This window comes from Triturus cristatus, chromosome 4_1, assembly GCF_964204655.1.
Source record: "Triturus cristatus chromosome 4_1, aTriCri1.1, whole genome shotgun sequence".
NCBI classification, from domain to species: domain Eukaryota; kingdom Metazoa; phylum Chordata; class Amphibia; order Caudata; family Salamandridae; genus Triturus; species Triturus cristatus.
Window position 1 is genome coordinate 855,361,558 of NC_140585.1, and position 7,365 is coordinate 855,368,922.

Consider the following 7,365-nt stretch of genomic DNA (forward strand, 5'->3'; position numbering starts at 1 on the left):
GATTAGCGGCGCAAATTAGGAAAATAACTAATAAAAGAAATACCAGTGACTTTTAAAAAGGCTCCCGGCTTCCGCCTCAGGAGTCAACCTTCAGTGCTGCGCGCACGCGCTATCATCTGCTTTTATCCCCACGAAGGGAGAACGTCTGGTGCGCTGCCCGAGCCCCCAACCAATATGTCCGCCCGCTCCTGCCTGCTCCGCGTGTGGGATAGAAGCGAAGCAGGTTCCGGATGGCCAGTACACATTAAAGTCAGGTGAGCCCTGGGTGGTGATCTGGTTAGGGGGAGAAGGATTAGCGGCGCAAATTAGGAAAATAACTAATAAAAGAAATACCAGTGACTTTTAAAAAGGCTCCCCGCTTCCGCCTCAGGAGTCAACCTTCAGTCACACTGCAATTGCACCTAAACACCCTTGTTAAAAACCTCAGATCATGTTGTTTTTTTCTACACCCCAAGAGGGGGAAAGCCTGAAATCTTACCCAACTCAAAACTCCTTGGGCTGAAAGTAGAAGTATCCATGTCACCTTGAGCAAGAACACCTAAAAATGTCATACATTTTTCTAAAACAGGTGCCTCAAGGCTAATAATGGGTCCTAAACACTACAGTGATGCCATCTGAGGAAGAATATAGGGTGCTTATAACCACACAAACCCACAAACTGTAAAGAGGGTTGATGCTGAATATTAGCATAACCAGTCAGAAAATATTTTCTGCCGGATTCTGCAAATTTTTAAATAGCTCGGAATGGGTATCAGATTTACTTTTTGAGTAGATGGGACCAAAATATACTTGCTAGAAAGCCCAGATCTGATGCTTTGATGGGGGTTAAGTACATTTTGGATAATGTTGATATTTTTTTCCGGGAAACAATGTTTACATCGTGGATTTTGCATCGCGTGCAAACACAACGCGGTCGTTACAACGACTGCGCTGTTACAACGCAGTGCCATTACTATGCAAGTTGTTACAACGACTTGTGCTAGATGGCCCTCTAGGATAAGGAATAGTATGATTTACTATTCCAACACTTTCCCTAATGTTGCACACACTGGAGTTGGAATAGTAAATCATACTATTCCTAAGTCCAGCACGCCATCTAGCGCAAGTCGTTGTAATGACTTGCGTTGTAATGGCAGTGTGTTGTGACAACGCGGTCGTTGTAACAACTGCGTTGTGAATGCATTGCTGAGTAAAATCCGCAATGTAAAGAGTCATATTCTTTTTTTTCAAACCGCCAGCGAGGGCAACACCCTGAAATCTTACCAGACTCGGATTTCTATGATCTCACATTTAAATAGTGACTTTGTCCCCTTGAGTCTGAACACCTCAAAGTTTCACAAATATTATTAAAACAAGTGCCTGCAGGTTAGAAATATGTCCTAGATGCTACAGTTATGCTATCTGAGGTATAATATGGAGTCCTGATGACCACAGGGATCCACAAACTGTCATGAAGGAAATATTTTCTGTTTTTGCTAATTTTTCAAATAGCTCACACTGGATATCAGACAAATGTTTTCAGTGCACAGTACCTAAATTAACGGGTTAGAAAGCTCACTCTGATGCTTTGGAGGGGTTTAGGTACCTATTGTATCATGTTATTTTTTTTTTCACATCTTGTTTGACGGTTCTGTTGTGTTTACATATAACATTTGAGGCACATCCAATGGAGGCAACCAGAATGTCAAAACAATGGTGCATATCCACTTTCTGGTTGCTGAACATTCAACTTTGTTATACCAAACATCTTTACCTCAGGTTGTTGTGGGTGCATGCACTACAAAAAACTTGATTTTGCTATTCGATGTGGGAAGATACATGGATTACTACAGGACACTCCCCACACATGCGAACCCAGCCCTCAGGGGCCAAGTTTATTGTGGCCAAAGATTTCAACCATCTTTAAAATTCCCAAAGTGGGTAGAGATAGCCCCAGGAACCTGTACTCCATTGGTTGGTGGTCCCCATGGGTTATTCCCACCTACTAGGTGTGCCAGGCATAAATGTGATGCCTTCAGGCACCTACTTCAGAACACTCCTTGGCCTGTGGAAGATCAGCAGTGGACTGACCTCGCTGTCTGAGATTTGAGAAGAGACCTAAAGGACTGGACCTGCTCCTGTTCTTATATCCAGGACAAAGAAGTGGACTTCAAGGATCATAAGGCTGACCTCCGGTTCAAGCTACAGGGATACAATAAGCTACAAGAGGCCTTTCCTGCATATGCCCAACTGATCAGTGGCAACTGAAATTGGACATGACCCTGCCTGCCACTCTATGTGCCTCCGCAGCAGTCCTGACTGGCATTAAAAGTGTACTCCTGTGGTGGATTGGGTCTTAAAGGAATAAAGTCAGAAGGTAAAATCTTTGATCAGGACAACCCTGGTTAGTGTATCCGACCTGTGCTCCGTCACTGTCGGTGTCAAATTGCACCTAGGTCATGTTCGGCACTATTTTTACTTACATTTTAAAAAGTGATTTTGTTATGAAATTTTACTACGTTTCTAAATTCTTCGAGGGATTTATATTATTGTGCATTTTTGCTTTAATACTGTTTAGTACTACAAACATACTGTAAACATTTCCTCTAAGGTCAACCTTGTCTACCCTGCGCCGTAGCTTCCAGAGGGCTGAGCTCAGGTTCATTTAGAGACCTTAGTGGTTCATCTGATTCTTGACAAAGATTGTGGTAATTACTTGAAGTGGGTACTTACCCCCCTCAAATAATAATCCGATTTCTTACAAAGATCAAATTCGCAATTATATAAATCAAACAACACTCTTTGTGATGCGCTATAGAAACTGTGACAAGTGTAGTTTTCAATCCGTCGAGCGACAAGCTCCAGGGGCAACCTTTGCATGACAGGCTGAGACGAGATAAGAGAAGCCTGAAGAGGTTTTTGTGTGCCTGGCTCTTTTCAGAGAATATTAACAACGGCAAGATAACTCTGGTGGTCAATGTACTTGATAAAGAGATCTGCGATTTTTCTAGTCAGTTTTGACTCGTGTTAAAGTGGCAAAGAGGGTTGCTATTGCCGCTGCAAAGCACAGCATGTAACATCCGGTTATCCAGATCACAGATTTTATTGCATTTTATGTAGATAGCTCTGTGGGGTACCAGTATGACAACCCCATTCATTGTATCACGTTTCAAAAGTGATGCCAAGGGTTGTTTTGGACTTTACTTTCCAGCACCAATCCTGAATTGTGTTGGACAGTAGCCTAAAGTAATACAAGATAGCAGTATACACTACTTTCAATCAAGGAGGCGTACCATGGATGGTACAAGTGGTCATATATGTTTTGCCTCCTGGCATTTGACCAGTTTGGTGAGTTTGAAATTTCCCAATCAGAAGGCTTCAGGGTCTCCTGCCATTTTAATGTAGGCACCAGCCTTCCAGTTGGTAAGTCACCTAAAAAGAGAGGCCTTAGGTTGAACTGAGCAATTATTTTTCTTACCTCCCTCCATTTTAATACATGAATCTTTTGATTTCTTTGCATGTACGGCAGGGCAGACATAAAACTGCAAGCACAAGCCAATCTCCATAAGATGTGCCATCTACCAGTGTGTAACACATTTCGATTACACAATACAACGTGCACTCTAATTTACCCTTTCATTATTTAAATCATTTAGCTACGGTACCGTCAGTCCATCTGGAACTCAGCACCCCTCCATCTACTTCTCCAAGTATATCTGCTTCCTCTTCGCCCTATTCCCCCTCACCCCGATCAGACTGTAGGTGGCAATTTCTTCTGATTATCTTACCCTTATGTCGCCCCAGATCCAGCACACCAGCCCTTGTTCTGAGGAGAATGTCAAAACGCTAGGGGTCGAAACATGTTAACACACGGCTGTCAAGGAAAACAAGGCCATGAAAATGCAAAAGAATTGTCTATGATCACCTTACCAAATATAGAAATTAAGGTCATTCTTAAGTATTCAGTTGTCCCACCCTTGACTTTAAGACATTAACTGTGGGGTTTGAATAAACTGACTCTATACCCTTGAAGCCGCACTCCCACTTGCGCTCCTAATCTTAGAACTGGTTTATTTAACTCCCGGTAAATAGCAGATGTTGTAAATGAACATATTGAACCCGTTTGTAATACTCACATTCTATTTACCTCGATCACTCACACTGATGAAGGATATATTTACCCTCTCCTCATTTCCTTACCATTAATTGTTTGTTGTCATTGCCGAATATTTTGTTCCAGGATTGTACGTGATATATTTGGACTACATATATTTAGTGTCTTTTTTTTGGTAGTAAGGCAAATAATGACAGTACACTCCTGCATATGTAAAGCAAACAAGCAACTGTTTCAAGCACATTTTGAATGTATGTGATTTATTCACTTAAAACAATGGAATTAATCTAATTGTACTAACAGTCTTCTCTAAATACTGGCAAGGGAGGTACACTTAGAGGTGTATTATTATGGCGGGCGGAGGCACCACCGCGGTGCTGGCGGAGGCGGAAAAAGCTTTTTTCCGCAAGCCAGCAGCGGTTCTCACGCCCACCATATTAGTATGGCCAAACATAGCCCATTTCCTCGTCCACCGCAGTGCGACGCGAACCGCCATCAAAGTGCGCCCGCCACCACGGCGGTGGGAGCCAATGGAGACTCACTGCCATGCAGAATGACGTCCCATCCGCTGTACAAATCAGGATGCCCCAAACAGCCAGTCGCACCGCAGCAGAGAAACCGCCCGACCAGAGACGGCGGAAGCTCGACAGCGGAGCGCGAAACCAGAGTCCCGGTCCTTTCCACCCGGTCCCGACTGCAATGGATCCAGCTCTACACGTCTTCCCGGTGCTGTACCGGATACATTACCAGCAACTCATGGATTGTCACAGACGACGCTGCAGGTATGCAATAACACAACTCCGCACACAACCACAACAGACAACTCATGGGCTGATATTGGGTTCCTGTCCACACCAGACACCCTGGTGGGGACAGGAACACATCCACAAGTGTCCCCACACATGTCCTACCTGTCACTAAATCACCCCTCCGCATCCAGGTCACCCATCTACTGCGATCATGAAGTAACGTCCCGGTCACGTCACCGCAGCGGTGAAGACACGGGAAAATATGCGCGCAATGCAGAAGGCAGGGCCAGCACCAGGCATGGGCAGTGCACAAAGATCACAGGACCACACCTCCACCCTCCACACACGAGGCCCCCCCTGAAGGGACATGCCATGTGCCCCTCCTGTGCTCCCCCATGCACAACAACAAGCCAGGTGAACCCACACCACCCTGCACCACACACCAAACAACTAGGGAGACAGCCACAGCCGGAGTGGCTGCAGAGGAACACACAGCACAGAAGCACAGGGCCAGAGCAACCCACACACCACAACAACACCACACACATGGCAAGAAAACCAAATCCAACCAGAAAATGAACACACACACAGATAATGAACAACACTCCACTGGACACACAGCCTGCCAAGTCACACAGACATACCCCACACTGACACACAGACCACAAGCCAGCAGCAATTCAGTACAACATATAGGAAAGCTAAAGTGAGGTGCCCACAAATGGAAGGCCAAGGAGCTAACTACCACGCATGTGTACATCACATGCAAGACAAGAACCATATAACAACACCCTCAGCCCATCAAATCACACATGGCTGGCACAGTGAGTGAAGTCAAACCACAGTCACCTCAGTGTAACAACTCAGGGAGACAGCAAGGCAACCCATGTATAGGCACAGGGATGTAAGGAAGGCCCTGAAGTCAAATAGTGAACAGCCACACATATGTATACAACTACTTGACAGGAGTATGTCAGCAGCACAACCCACAGGGACCATTGACACACTCATGACTGTCAAACACAAGTAGGAATCTTCACACATACCCCCGCCATCACACCTGCAGCACACAACACCAGTGTCAGGCACACAGAAGGGTGTCAATAATGTCAAGTCATTACACAGACAATCACACTCCTTAAGGGGTATCCACAAACATCACACACACACAGGGATGCCAGAACCAATGTCTGCACCAAAACAACAGACAAACACATAACTCAACAAAAACACACACAGAATCACAACAAGACCAGCCATGACCTGTGCAGCAAAACTGTGGAAAGGCAATGGGAGCACAGACAGAACAGGAGTGCACAACCTCATCAGTCAGGAACAATGCACAGACAACATACCACAACACAGACAAGATGTGCACCATCACAAAACAAGCATGGACACAAACTGGGAGAAATGGGCCTACAATGACACACAGAGAGACATACCACACCACCCATCAAGTCAACATGGTGTCACAGTGTACCACATGCCTGCACATGCACAGGAATGACAAGAGACAGCTCAAATATGAGAGGAGAAAACACAAAGGACGCACCTAACACAAGCAAAGAAACTAGAATAGACCTAAGTTCATGTGACAGACACACAAGTAAGGCACACCACACTGGCAACACACATCTGAATGAAACACACCACACCAAGAAAATACACACACTGACATGTAAATAGAACATCACACACAGAGCATCTGTCAGCTGCAAGAGACAACACATCCCAAACACTGCACACAGCCACATCAAACACACAACAGATGCACATGCCAATAAATCACATTGCAAACACAGCAGGACATCAGGGGATGCACATTAGGCAAGGACAAGGCAACATACACCCACAGCACTGCATGCACACCAAGCAGTCTGTGCACACCAAACATACCAGTCCCACACAGATATGAGTAACACACCATGAACACCCACAACAACAATCAAAACAGCACACTGACAACATCACACTCAGGAAGGGAAGCAGTACCTCAGCAAATACACATACACCTAACCCAACACCCACAAGTCTGGGACACCAAAGTGGAAACAACCTGACCAGAGGACTGTGCAACACAAACAGTTGAACTGCATATGAACAACCATGACTGCTAAACAGTACAAGAAAATCACATATAACCAATTAGGAAAATGTCCTGAGTGGCACATTGCTCCTGTGCAAAGATCTGCACCACAAAGCACAGTGTCACAAATGAAGTGATGGGGAGGCGCACACAGGCAACCCAAGGGGACAGCTGACATGAAAGTGAAGTGGTGTGTATGTCAGTAGTGGACATGGCAAGAGTGTACCATACACAAATAGATGGAGTGCAGACTCACAATGGGTAGGCATCTGAAGCACAGATAGGGGATGGACACCACACATCACATGCCATACTGGAGGCAATAAAGCCCCATGTGACAGCAATGCATGAGAAAACTTACCCACAATGTCAGTGTGGCTGAGCAGGTATGCACAGTGACCACAACCAGCATCAAGACACATGGATGATCAACA